A 15170-nucleotide genomic window follows, 5' to 3' on the forward strand; every position below is an offset into this window, starting at 1 on the left:
TGCAGTCACAGATCTCTACTTTACATGGTAGTAAATGGTAAGCTTAAATGATCTTGGCACAGCGCTTGATGAATACATGAGGGCATTCTCCAGTGTGGTTGGGAAGTGCAATGTTCCTAACACAAAGTGCTTTACCAGCCATATCTTAGCCTCCACATTTCCATCTCAGATACAAAGACATCCCTATTCCTTTAGCACCTGGAAAACTTTAGTTAACCTTAGTGTTTGGTTCTTTTTTTATTTGCCAGTACCATACCAAAAATCCTTTCTAAAGACAAAAATTCCTACAATAGAACCAGTTGTAAAAGAACATAAACTACCTATTGACAAGGATGACTCCCAATACTTCAAAAGGTCCCTTTTCACAGATGTGGGCACTCTCTCCACTGATGTTGATAGCAGCCTCTCTATGCCTTTATGGAAGCTCTATGACTAAAATCAGCTATAATCCCAAGGAAAGACTTGATCCCTACTTACCTTTATTCTTTCTTCAGCTGCTCCTTGATGGAAAGCTCTGAAGTCTACAACATTGGAAAATAGTTTATTAAATCCCAAGGTGAGGACAAGAATGTGAGGTGGAAAAGTGATCCAAACCTTAGGACTTGAAGAGAGCCCACCCTGGAGAAAAAAAACCTCACTGCCAGGAAAAGATTTGTGGAAATAGAATGTTTATGGAGAAGAATTTTTTTATGGGACAACATAAATGACTGCATTGCTTCTCTGTATCACCAAAGAACAGAAGAAGAGAGATGAAGTTAGCTATCACATAGATAAAACACTTGAATGATCTTTATTTCCTAGAAGCAACTGGGCCTTATAGGAGTTTTTCAAGAGATTCACTGAAAATAAAATGCAATAACAACTTGCAATTAAAAGAAAGCTACTCTAGGACACACAATTGGTAGTATACTTCTTTTTACTTTGAGATGTCCTTAATGCCCTGGGTGACTTTACACATGTCACCAGCTATTTGATGGAATGGCTCTAATTTCATTGAGTTTAACCCAAATACCTCCCAAGAAGGAACTACTACCTCCTTTATACTACACAGATGAGTATCTTCTGCCTAAAAGCTTCCATTTGAATCTTGTCTGTTAGTTGCATTGTATCACTTTCAAGATTGTTGCTTAAATTTGGCTAAGTAATAGATGATATTTATAAAAAGTATTAAAGCTAGCAAAATGCTTAATATATGTTATCTCACTTGATGCTCACACCAACCCTGTGAGCTATCACTATCCTCATTTTCCAGATGAGGAAACTAAGGCTTAGATTCTTTTAAACAGCTAGTAAATAGCTGAGGCTAGATTCAAATGGAGGTCTTTATGATTACAAGGGTGGTGTTCCATATGCTACACAAGCTGTTTCTTAAGTTGATAAAATATTCTGCGATCTACTCTAGCTTCTCAAACTATCCAATAACTAAAAAATAGTGGGAAGATCATTGAGATAGGTGCCACAGTACTTTGATTCAATAATTACTAGTATCATAGCTGGGGAAAGTCACTTAATTTATCTTTAAAAAGAGAGAACAGTTGCACCATTTGCCTCTCAGTGGTATTTTGAAGATAAGGGCTTTGCAAACCCATAAGTTTTAAGTGAGAATCTCAGAGCTGGAAGGAACCTGGGAAATCGACTAGTTAATACCTGAACAGGAATTTCCTTTATATGACTATCAAGTGGTACTCTGGACTCTACCCCCAAACCTCAAGGAATGCTGAACTTGTTATATTCTGAGTCAGCCCATCTTATTTTTGGACAGCTCCAAATATCAGAGTTGTTTTCCTTCATAGGCCTCTCTGCAAGTTCTGTTCCCTAGTTAAGGCCACATATCACTTACCACATCTTTACTAAGTCTTTTCTTCTTATTTCTAGGTTTAATCTCCTCAGGTCACTTAATTGGTCCTCAGATAGCCTGATTTCCATCCTGGTCACCATTCTCTGAATGTTCTCCAGCTTAGGAATGTATTTTTTTTAACTTGTGGCACAAAATACTCTAGATGGGGTCTGAGCAGGACAGAGTCATCTTCCTCATTTTAGACACTATAATTCTATTATATCACCCTAAGATGATAGAGAGGCAGAATGGATAGTGTCAGAAAGTCAGGAAGAGCTGTGTTTCTCGCCTCTGACAAAGATTGTCTTTGTGACCCTGAACAAGTCACTTAACTGCTCAATGCCCCAGAGATCTCTAAGGCTAACAAGTACAGAGTAATTGCCAGACCACTTTGGAGATGGAGTTTGCTTGTCAGCAGTGAGAGAACAGAGATTATACCAGCTTTTTTTTTTGGTGTGCTATATCCCATTAGTAACTGCCTAGAACTTGCAGACTACTAAAATGTCAATTATTTTCCGTCATATTTTCTCCTTCTGTATATGTACAGTTGATCATAAAAGATCCAAGTATAGGATTTAACATTTGTTCCCATTAAATATCATCTTATTAGATTTGGCCCATTGTGGTCTTTTTTTATCCTGATTTTTAACAACCTTTGCTAATTAATTTGGTTTTACCTTCCTGAATAAAGATCATTCTCTTGGTAGAGAAAATGAAAGCAAAGTACTAGGTAAACAGTGCTGCATTCTCTGTTAGCTCTTATCATTATCCCATTCACTCCAAAGTGCAATTCTATCTCTCCTTTGATGTGCTTCTTTTCCTCACCATAGATTAAAAAAGGAGAGGAAAAAAAAACTTTTTTTCATCATTAAAATTCATTGCTTATATTGACTTATTCTGATACTTATGATCCTGTGATTCTCATAAGACCATATCACTCCTTTGTATTTATCCTCAGTTACTTGCTCATACTATCACTTTCTGAATATGCCTTTTAAAAATCTAATCTGAATGTTCAGAGGTGTGGGAGACCTCTGTAATTCTAACTACTGGGGAGACTGATTCTGGCAGATCTCCTGAACTCTGGAGTGAGATGCAGCAACAATGGTTATCTGTACTAAGTTCAGACTAAATACGGTGAACCCCTGGGAGTGGGGGACATCAGGTTGCCTACAGAAGGGTTCAGGTTGAAAATGGAACAGATCAAAGCTCCCATGCTGGTCATTGGTAGGATTTGGCCTGTGAGTAGGCCTTACAGATTCAGCCTTGGTAAGATAGGAAGACCTAGTACAGGGGTGGGGAACCTGTGCCTCAAGGCCACATGTGGCCCTGTAGGTCCTCAAGTGCAGCCCTTTGATTAATTCCAACTTTACAGAAGAGATCCCTTTAATAAAAGGATTTGTTCTGTAAAACTTGGACTCAGTCAAAAGGCCTCACCCAAGGACCTAGAAGGCGACATGTAGCCTTGAGGCTGCAGCTTCCCCATCCCTGATCTAGTATTTGAAAACATTATTATTATTGTTGTTGTTGTTGATAGGCAGGTAGGTGGAGTAGTGGATAGAATCTCAGACCTAAAGACAGGAAGAATCATCTTCCTGAGTTCAAATCTGTCCTCAGACATTTACTATCTATGTGACCCTGGCAAGTTACTTAACCCTGTTTGCCTAAATTTTCTCACCTGTAAAATGAATTGGACAAGGAAATGGCTAACCACTTTAGTATCTTTGCCAAGAAAATTCCAAATGGGGTCATGAAGAGTTGGACTGGACTGAAAAATAACTGAATAATAACAACAATCTTTGATAAATATGTAATCTGAGCAGTTAATTTTCCATGTAGCCACATCTCTTTATTTTAATAATTCCATTTTATCTTCCTTGTTAGAATAATTTGTGATTGTACCATTAAAGTTTCATTCTTGAGGTCACTTACATATTTGTTGTTTTGTCATTTTCAGCCACGTTCTACTTTTTGTGATCCCATTCGTGGTTTTCTTGACAAAGATACTGGAGTGGTTTTCCATTTCCTTCTCCAGTTCATTTTACAGATGGTGAAACTTGCCCAAAGTCACACAAATAGTAAGTATCTGAAGCCAAATTTTAACTTACTTCTTCCTGGAGCCAGGCCTAGCACTCAATCTACTGCACCACCTAGCTATCTTTGAGATTATTATATGACTTTTGAAAATACTTTTCTTACAGAATTGTAAGCCATAAAACCTATTCCTTCTTTGAATTGTCAGAAATTCGTATTACCAAAATCTAATGTATACCTCACACATTCTGGCAGTTGTCTAGCACAAAATCTAAGACAGTGTTTATACTTCCTTTCAAGGTGCCAGCTTCATTTCTCTTTAGCAAACTGATCAGCAAGGTCTGTTAAATATTTTAGTAGAGGGAAACCTCTTGAATTTGTCTAGATGACTGAAGTCTCCCTAATTCTCCCTATTTCTGTGTGAATTTTAAAATATCCTTCCCATGATGCACTCTTTTATTCCTTCTGGCCAATGGTCTAAAATATAATCTCACCATAATATCAATTCTGTTGCTCTGCACCATGTTCTCCCTCTGTGGTTCATGGATTTCCACACTGAAATGTATTTTATTGATATGTTATGTTGTTCTACTTCATCTTTTACACAATCTCTTATTTTATATTAAGCATATCTTTTCATTACCACATTCTAATCATGAATCACATTCTATTAAGTCTCAGTGACATCTATGTAGTTCTATGTAGCTCCTTTATAAATAGGTGGCTATATCTTAAAAATAGCTATAATTATAATATAGGGCAATATAATATAAAGGATGGGGTTCTGTAGTCAGCTTAACGATAAGACTAAAAGTCACTAACACCAGCCCCATTTGAAAATAAAGGTCATTCTAATAAGGAAATGTTCTGCATGATTTCACATGTATAATTGATGTCATATTGCTTGCCTTCTCAGGAGATGTGGAAGGGAGTTGGAAGGAAGGAGAGAATTTGGAACTCAAAATTTAAAAACAAAATAATTCTTAAAAAAAATAAATTAAATGTTAAAAACAAAGGAAAAAAAGGAAAGGCCATTACTTTAGAGCTTGATCTTATACTAAAAAAGACTTATAAGCATAACACACCATATAACAATGATAGCTAGCATTCATGCAACGCTTCAAAGTTTACAGAGCACTTCACAAAAAAAAGTCTCATTTAATCTCCACAACAACTCTGAGAGGTGGTACCATTTCTAACCACATTTTACAGATAAGGAAACTGGGGCTGATAAATCAACTGACTTATTCAAGACCACATAGCTAATAAGGGTCTAAGGCAGGATTTGAACTCAAGTGATTCTGAGCCAATGTCTAGATCTCTATCCACTATGACATGTAGCTGCCCCCACTATAAACATAAGCTGGTATTGCTTACATAGACATAGAATCTTTGATTTGGAGATCATCTGGCCTAGTCACCTAATTTCATTGTTCCAAATAGGTTATGACATATTAATGTATTCATCTCATAATAATAACACATAATAATCCAAACAATATAGAACTAAGACGTCTTAAGTCGCTAGGATAAACTGTATTCAAATATTTAGTTGTTACTTAAGTCTTTGCTTCTATTTACCAAAGACTAAATTTTATTATAACTGAATGACGGGGATGTAATGCAGACCAGTCTGTTACTTTATCTGCCTAGAAAGCATTAAAAGATATTTGTTAGTTTTTGCCTTTATTGCACCAGTACCTAAATGAACTTGTGTACCCATTAATATGGATATTACAGTAGATTGCAAAACTTTTGATGCCTTTTCATTGCATTAAATTGTTGTCCATGTACTCCCACAGATCTTTCAAAGGGATCCTCCCAGTACGCTCGAAATCTTTCGTGAGGTCTTCAATTGCTAGTGCCTTCTCTCTCAAATTGCCTTGTATTTAACTACTTTGAATATATTTGTCTTTATATCTGTGCTGTATTTTTAATATGTACTTGTGGTCTCCCCTATATGAATGTAAGATCCTTGTGAGTGGAGCCTGTTTCATTCTTTGTATTCATAATACCATCAGCTGGATAGTTGATTGGTTTCTTCTAGGTATTTTTAAAACATTTTTTTTCCCCAAGCGTAATGAAACCAAATTACTTCCCTCTTGATTTTAGAAATTTCATCTTGATTTTAGAAAAAAAAATTCTTTGATTGAAGCTGTACGTTTGTAAATTTTGGGTCACTACAGTCTCTAAGGAAACAATGTGTTGATTTCTCCAAAGTTCAATGAAGATATGTATGGTAGGTGCAAGCAGGCTTCAGCATAACTCCAATCTCTTTCCTATCCATCTAAAATTTCTCATCAAATCTTGTTTCATAGCTAAAATCTTTCATCCATCTATCTACTCTATTTCTTTGCTCCTATTTAATGCAACATTTCCTTGGTCATATTAATATCTGGCTTTATTTTGTTTTCAAAAGTCTAGGGAAAACTTTGTTGAAATGTAGTTTCAAAATATACATCGTTTTCTGAAAGATGCCATGTAAAAATTACTCATTATGACGGTCAGGAACATAATCTCATTTTTTAACTTCAAAAGTGCATCTAACCACATAACAAGGTCTAATCTCCGTTCTTAGTGGGATTTGATGAAGGAATTTAATTTATAATGAGGTTGCCTCATCCTATCAAAAAAAATCCATGTTCCCAAGGTTACAAAAAGAAAATTTTGAACTTCTTAGGTTGACACCTGCCACTCTAACAAATGTTTCTACTGAAGTTATTTATTACAGTATACAACAGCACAAAAAATTTATCGTCCAATTTTCCCATACATATCTTGCTTTCATATAATCATTTGTTTGCTCTTTCCTTATTAAATTGTAAGCTCCTTAATTGTGGGGACTGGTTTTTATTGCTCTTTGTTTGTTTTTGACCTTTTTTGTATTTCTTTGTAGTACCAGGGCTTAGCAGAATAAATTGATTGACTAATAAGAATTTTTTCTGAGTCTGAATTTTAGGACAAGATTTTTAAAATATTAATCTTTATAATGAATTTTTTTCAATGATATATTTACTTTATAGAGTTTAATCATTGGCATGTTGTTCTCTTTCTTTGCTACACTTTTACTGTTCTCTTTAAAGGTTTGCTATATAAATGAACAGTGATAAAAGAGACTGGATATAAGTAATCAAAACTCAAATGAGTATAGATTTATTTCTATGAATTTTACCATATTTTAGGAAAAAATGTCTGAAAAACACAGAAAATAGACTTACAAAATGGCCTAAAGAGTTTTTTTGGTATGACAAACCACCTATAACATACTAAAAAGTCAGCATGTCAATAAGACAAAATTAAAATTGTTCATGATTGGATGAACATGTCAGACTTTTCAGTGCTAATTAAATATGGTCTTTGTTACGTTTCCACACCAGTGTTCCTACTGAATTATCTTTAATAATGTAGAACAGGAGAGAAGATGGAATAAAGATATGAGAGACAATAACTCTGTGGAATTGTTCACATAATTGAGTTTATGAAAAGGCTATAGATGATATAGGTTTTTATGAGAGAGCAATGCCACAGAAAGTGATCCTCAACATTCTATTACATGACCTGCTGAATGGAGGCCCAATGAGGTAAATTTAAAGCTTAGTTTGGGGTTGTTTTAGCTCACTTCTATATTATTTTTATAGCAGTCTTCAAGCTGTCATTGGCTTATACACAAAACGTGTATTTAACAGATAACTTTGTAAGCAAAATGGTGACAAGATTTGGCTCTTGTTTTGTTAGTTTGGCAAAAAAGGAATGAACCTTTTGTTTCCAGGGTTGAAAATGCCATTTAGGAGAAATGAAAGGCCATTAATAGTCATGCAGATGCAAATATGCAAGTTAGCTTTGGAATATGAGGAAGATTTTTTTCTAATTAACTGAACAAACACCACAAACATCATTTGTATTTATGCCTGACAATATCATGAAGTTGTTGCAAAACAATGAAGCCATTCTAATGGTGGGTGTTAAATATAGTTCTCCACGGGAAGCTGGAACCAGTATCTACTAAAATTTCTAAAAACTCACTAATGATTTATTTTTACAAAATGCAAATGGACTTCTTGTTTGAGTAGAAAAAAAATAGAAGCTACTCCAGGCAGCCTGTAACTAGGAACAAATTTAGCCATCATGAAGTTTTGGGTAGCTTTAATAATGTATTAAGTGGTTAATTTGCTTATAAACTATTAAGCAAATGTCTCTTTATGTCAAAGTACTGTTAAAATACTCATAAAATCATATTCTATCATAAATTATGCATAATAGGAACATAGTGATTAACTGAAACTTGCTGTGGTGGGCAATATCCATCATGGTTCCAGGCTCAGCTTTTGAGTTTAAAAGATCAACTAAAAACTTTCCCTTTAGAACAGAAACATGGACATTTGTGAATATCTCCAAAAACTCTAAATCCCAAACATGATCAGAAATAACTGATTCTCACATTTCCTCTGGCCATTGTTTTCTTTCACAACTTCTAGCTGTCAAAATATCACAACAAATAGGAACATGCAGTGGACAGAGAGCTGACCCTGGTGTCAGGAAGATCTGGGTTCAAGTCCTGCTTCTGACACATTCTGGCTGTGTGACTCTGGGGAAGTGACCTTTCAATGTCCCCTGGCAACTCTCTAACAGTAATGTAGAAAGAGTTCAGATCTGCACTGTTTGAGGGAGTACCTCATGACAATTAAACCCTATGACCAGTCCAAATAAATTAATATCAGGGTAGATATTTTCTCTGCCATTGGTTATATTTCAGTGCAAGTTACATGATAGGCGCACATGTTCTGATCTTGCATTGTAGTGGTAGAAGTAGCTCTATTTACTTAGAAGTTAAGAATACATCTTGAAATAACCAGTTCTTAATGTCAATATTTTAAGGATCCCTAATGTTACATGAAACAGATTTTTGGTCTCTTCTACAACTTAGTAGATGATCTCTAGGAGTTTCTGTGACCATTGAATCTTAATTAAAGATAGTTGGGCAAAAAATTTCTCTGGAAGACACAGCTGTTCAAATTGTAGAATCAGAATATAGCAGCTGACTTTCCAATCATGTAAACACTATGGTGTTTAAATGGGAGGTGATGAAGCTCACCAGATCATGACTATTCCATCAGGGGTGTGTTTTAAATCTCTCACTCCCAAGGGATAAGGCTCTGCCCTACTATTCAGGTATTGCCTACCATAGGTCAAAACAAGTAGTCTTTTCCTCAATACCAAGCACAATGAGATCCCTTCATATAGTTTGACCTCATATAGAACTTTAGTTAAAGACAAATCTGGCTAATGTCCCATGTAATGAGGTGCCAACTGGTAGCAAAATCATTAATTACTATGGAATGCTAGTGTGAAGAGCAATCTACTTTTGGCTTATGTAAAGCCTTGTGATTTCACTGGTTCAGAGCTTCTGTTAGGAACTTCTAGCAATGCAGATCTCTACAACTTAAGAGTCTTACATGGGAGCATTAAGAAGTGAAGAAACTTGCTCATGGTCACACAGACAGAATGTGTTAGAGGCTGGACTTGAACCCAGGTCTTCTTGACTCTGAGAGCAGATATCTACACCACTATGTTACATTGCTTTTCCCTTTTGCCTTCTTAAAGACGGTCCACATACAATTATAAAGCAAGAGGTGGATGCTTTTTATGAAATCCAATAGTTGTGGAATTATAAACACTTGCAAAATTCAAGCATATGATCTTTGCTCATTAAGGGCCATGCCTATTAAAGAAATCCATTTTAAGCAATGGAAGTATATGGTAATTAAAGCATTAATAGGATCTAAAGTAAATGAATTTGCCAATTCTAGAGTTGTTCTTTCTTTCTGAGTCATTCATTGAAGTTGGATCTTTAATGAGTTTATAGAAAAAATCTTGTCCTAAGATGATAGACACTATAACCTGTCTATCCTTTTTGCTTGAGGACAATCTTTAAAGATTACTCTAGTACTTAAATTCTTTCTATTGGGGTTAACTTCTCATCATGGAAGGATTAAAAGTTTTTCTTGGAAACCAAAAGATAAGAAAGAATCAACAAGGTCCTTGTGGAGCTCTTGTCAATGTAAAAGTAAAAAGGTAGCTTCCTGGCCCCCTACCACCAAAGAGATTGCTAGATCTTCTAATAGGTGATTCTTTTCACACCCATATGACTCCTTTCCAAAGATTTCATTGGCCAATTCATAAATTCCATCTCAGGGGATGGATTATTCTCAGTGGAAGCCTCTTTTCTTCCCATTAGACCCACTCACAGCTGAAGCTGGCTTACTTTCATCTTTTGGAAGAGAAAGTAAGGCTGATTTTATTCATACTGTAGACCCACAAGGAAAGTAGTGCAATTAAGCACCAGAGGAATTAGCTCCTTATGTGAATGTTCTCAGATCTGTAGCTGTTTAGCCCATTGCCCTAGTGTATTGAATGTTCAGTAAAATGAAATAAGTGTATGGTAGAACCTAGAAGTACTATGAGCCAAATTTGTAGTCACAAAGATGTATGCTCTTTGTGTATCCTGATCCACCTATCCCTACATCCTCTCTACTCTTCTGTATTTTCTCTCTTATCTAGGCTGATAACCAGATATTGCAGTACTCCTAGCTACAGACACTATAATTGGCCTTCTCCTGCAGACACATGTTTCTCGCAGGCAGAAAAAGTTCCCACACTTGAGCAAAGGCATTTAGAGAAGACGCCCTAGAGAATAAGCTGACAGTGTGGTACATTTCCTCAGCCCTACCCTTTACCATGTCTGACATTAGAGCTTACTGTGCCAATGCCCATTTATGAAAACTTATTTTCCTGCTCCATCTGCAAACATGGAGGATAAGCAGAGTTGGACAAACAGTTTCTGCATGCTTGTAGAGGGTAATTTCTAACTATTCAAACATTGACTTCAGTTTAAACTGATTAACTGTAGTCCATTTACATGTCAATGTGATTAGTAGAAATGGAGATTGAGTGATCATTATACTTATGTTGTTATATAGAGGCCTTCAGATGATGAGTTGATGATAAAGTAAAATAAAAATTATTTAGGAAGAACATATAATAGATATCTGGAAAGAGTAGTATTACATAGTGAGTATTTAGAAGGCCAACTTCAAAACAAGAAAGGCCTAGTTCAAGTCCTCTGATACGTATGGACAGCATGACCATTTTAAGTTATTTAACTTCTCAGTATTCTAAGCAATTTTCCTTTTTTTTTTCTTTTGGCCTAGGCAATGGGGTTAAATGACTTGCCCATGGTCACACAGCTAGTAAGTGTTATGTGTCTGAGGCCGGATTTGAACTCAGGTCCTCCTGAATCCACTGTGCCACCTAGCTGCCCAAGCAATTTTCTAAGACTATAAAGTGCAGAGAAGTTTCCTCACCTAGGAGTTCCCTATGCCAGTAAAACAACAGATCCAATCCCAATCATTATCCTTATCTGTCACCAAACATGTAGGTATGCCTAAATACAATACAGAATGCAGAAGAAAAACTCATGCTTTTCAATGAAAAGATTTGAGTAACCTGCTGATAGTAGGATTATTTCTTGGGAAGGTAAGTGTGGCTGTTAATGACTAGTTTGTGACCAGTAGCTAAGTACCTTATTGGTATATAAAAGAAATTTAAAATAACTGCAAACTTTTGATTATTCAAGTTGTATTATGTAACTTATATAAGGACAGAGATGATCGTCATTCAATAAAACTGTAAAATTGATTTCTTTTCTTTACAGATTCTTTGTAATATCGAGGTCTTGTAATTATAGCAATTAAAATGACAAGAGTTCACTTTCCTGAAGTTATTTAGACTTTACTGAATGCCATATGGAAAATTCAGTTTTATTAGTATGAAAATATTAAAGTGTAAGACATCTAGTTTTGCCATCTATTAAAAAACTATAAAAGACATATGAAAAAAGGTACCATGTGCATCCAGAGAAATAGCTGATAAATAGATATATAGAATAATTTTACATATGTACACCTACTTGTGTCTAATAATAGCCACATGGTGGGGAGGGAAGAAAAAAGACATTTACATGATAATTTCGTTGTATATTTGAAAGGAATAGCATGATATACATATTATATCACAGCTTCATATGCATTCATTCTTTTAAAAATTATACTATGTTATGGAAATGATTATTTTATTCCATAAATACAAATAAAATCTAAAAAAAGACCAAAACCCAATTATTTTTGTAAATGGTTCCAAAGTGTATAGTTTCTGCTCACTTTCCAAAGCAGGAGTCTGCAAATTATCACCTAAGAGCCAAATCCAGTGGCTATCTGTTTTTGTTGGGCCCATCAGCTAAAAATGGTTTTAATATTTTAAAATGTAATAAAATTGCATTTTAAAAATTTTAAAAAGGCATTTTTAGCTTGAGGGATGTAGTTTATAGCTCCTGTAGCATAAGATAAAAAAAATTCTCAGAAAATTTTCCGTCCTTATTTTGCACTAAGTAATTTTCAGTACTTTGTTTGCCACTTAGTGGAGTGACTCTACCTTTGTCCCACTCAGTCCAGACATTTCTCAAGAAGTAACCTCTGGCTTTCCTACATAGGTGGTTCTATGCTGTGAACCTTACCTACTATTTTCATACTTTACTTTTTAAAGCATTGGTGCTCAAAATATCAAAGGTAATGCTATATGACTAGGATATTACCTAAAACAGTACCTATCCCAGCAGTCAGTAGAATTCATCATGATTTTTAGTTTTAATACTGCAATATCCTAGGCATAAACAAATCTAATGAAGAAAATTAATTTCCTCTGTGTCTAGAACTTTATGTGTGGGAACTCTTTCTACCAATGTAAGTCAGCAACATGATGGCAAGTAGATAAGATAACTTCACCACTGTTGTACAGGTAGTACCAGAGGAAGGATTAGAATTTATTAACTCTACTATGCCATGCTGTTTCTATAATGTACTATGCCAAATGCAAAATACATATATAGCACACATATTCATTATGATCCAGAGTTTTCTCTTTGTTTGATGTGGATTTTGTAAAAAACAAAACAAAAAAAATCACTTTTCATTTATAGTTACATTTTATACTAAATACCCTGTTGCTAACTAGTCCATTTAAAATTCAAAAAGAATACATTTCAATTTAGTTGTACTTCAACATTTGGGTATAAATACATTTATCTACACTGGTAATTTAAATGGATTATGCAACAAGATGAGAGAAGCAATGACCTGTTTCCTCTTACAATTCAGTACAGAGCTGTAACTAGCAATTTTTACACCTGTAGCAAGGGACACAAAACATATGGAAGGCAAGTGACTTCAAACTCATCATTTATTCGATAAGGGAGAGAGATGAAGGAGAGAGCAGAGACTGTGAGGTCAGCAAAAGGAGTGTTGGGCAGAACAAGGTAGAGCTAGTCAAGGAAGGAACTCACCTGGAATGCACCTGTGGGCAGGCAGTAGGTAGCTTCCTATTTTAACTAGTTATTCTAATGTAGTGCTAAGCTCAGTTGTTTATGCAATGCTAGATGGGGTTGGACCACATGGTCTTTGAGGTTCCTTCCAGCTTTAGATCATGATCCTATGATTCAAAGTTCTTTCAGCACCTTTAAATATTGGCATTCTGGCACAATGTTACAATTGGCTCTATCTTAGTTGTGGCTATCCGTGAATAGTATGGTTTTTTTCTTCCATTAAGAAGAAGAAGATTGTTTAAGAAATATTGCTTGTATACTAATGCACCCATAGGTACACAAAACCAGCAAGTCCTAGAGATGGAAAGGACTCAAAGGCTATCCAATCTGCCTTAAAAAGGAATTTCCTTTACAGTATTTCTGACAAATATTGTTCTTTACAATATTTCTGACAACTGAGCTTAGCACTATATTAGAATAATTAGTTAAAATAGGAAGCTACCTACTGTCTGCCCAAGGGTGCACTCCAGGTGAGTTCCTCCCTTGACTAGCTTTTGCCTGAATACATCTAGGAGATCTTCAGGTCTTTACATTTTATTTGTTTCCCCATAGCAAGAAACATTTAAAGATCTTTGGCACATGATTTAGATAATTTAAATTCTAATTACAATTGGAAGTATTTCTATAGTAGATGCTATTTATAGGACTATCATAGTAACTCAAAAGCCTGGAGTCATTAGCTATAACTAGAGCCTATCAGAAGCACAAATACACTTTCATGGGTAGAGAATGAGATTTATTTAAGGTTGTTTTTTTTTAAATGGTAAGGCATCATGGTGATTACCTGGTTAATCCTTTGTTTTTACAGATGAGGAAACTGACTCATAGAAAGCAATTTCCCCAAGCTCACACAGCTAGTTAATAGCAAAACTATAATCCTGATCTGTTGGCACCTAGTCCATTGCTTCATTAATTTACTAGGTCACACTACCTCTTGCTCTCCACAGTCTGAATAATTCAAGCATATACCAACCCTGGAAATTATATTCTGTAGATATATGGGCAAACACAACTTGCATTTAAGTGTTTAGCCTGTCTCAAACTGTGGCTATTCTATTTAATGAGCTGAATTGTTTACGTCTTTTTTTTTAAACCAATATAACAGGCTTTAAAAAGAATTCAATAATGCCTAGATTGAAAGTTCCAGAAGTATTTAGTCATTTAATCCATCTTATTTTTATTTATTTTGGATGATTCTGAAATGGTTTTACATATAATGTGAGTTGATTATGTAATGGCACAGTAACTGAATTAAAAAGTCATTAGAGGAAGAGACAGTGTAGAGTAAGTGAATAGAGAGCCAATTCCAGAGTCCAAATACCAGTGCCAGAAAGACCTGTGGACAAGTCCTGCTTCTGACATATTCTAACTGTGGGCAAGTCATTAAATTTCTCAGTGCCACAGAGTAAATCTTCTTAAGTTACAGAGCAATTGTTTAACTGCATTGGTAGAGGGCATTTCCTCTCTGGAAGTACCCTCTCCCCCAAAAAAGAGAAGATCCAGTCTCTCTTTCCCCAAAATATTCATGGGGAAGGACCATCTTCTCTTCTTGTTATTAGTAATATTTTTTCTTCTTTTTTGTATTAAAATAAAAAATTCAAGACAACAGCCTGGCCTAAAATTTTGTTCTGATGCTAAAAATGAAGGAAGAAAGAATAGAGGTGAAGTAATAGAAAGTAAGCTCTTTGAGAATAGAGATTTTTTGTTTTTGTAACCCTACAAAATAGCACATAGCACAGAATATAATGGGTGCTTAAAATGCTGCTTACTGCTATCATAGGACAAATAAGACTAAGAAAGTGTCTTATTAAGATGACTTTTTGTTGCTTTAACTCTTGACCACCATTCCATGCATCTTGAAGAATT

The 15170-nt window shown here is 35.2% G+C and overlaps 1 protein-coding gene across 3 annotated transcripts in view; it reads right to left on the reverse strand.

Annotated features, from left to right (window-relative positions):
• PHACTR1 (phosphatase and actin regulator 1) overlaps nucleotides 1-15170 on the reverse strand; it is a 655396-nt gene that overhangs the window by 607976 nt on the left and 32250 nt on the right. The window lies entirely within an intron of this gene.

The sequence above is a fragment of the Phascolarctos cinereus genome, unplaced genomic scaffold, assembly GCF_003287225.1.
Source record: "Phascolarctos cinereus isolate Bilbo 61053 unplaced genomic scaffold, phaCin_HiC Scaffold_4;HRSCAF=312, whole genome shotgun sequence".
In the NCBI taxonomy this organism is placed as follows: Eukaryota; Metazoa; Chordata; class Mammalia; order Diprotodontia; family Phascolarctidae; genus Phascolarctos; species Phascolarctos cinereus.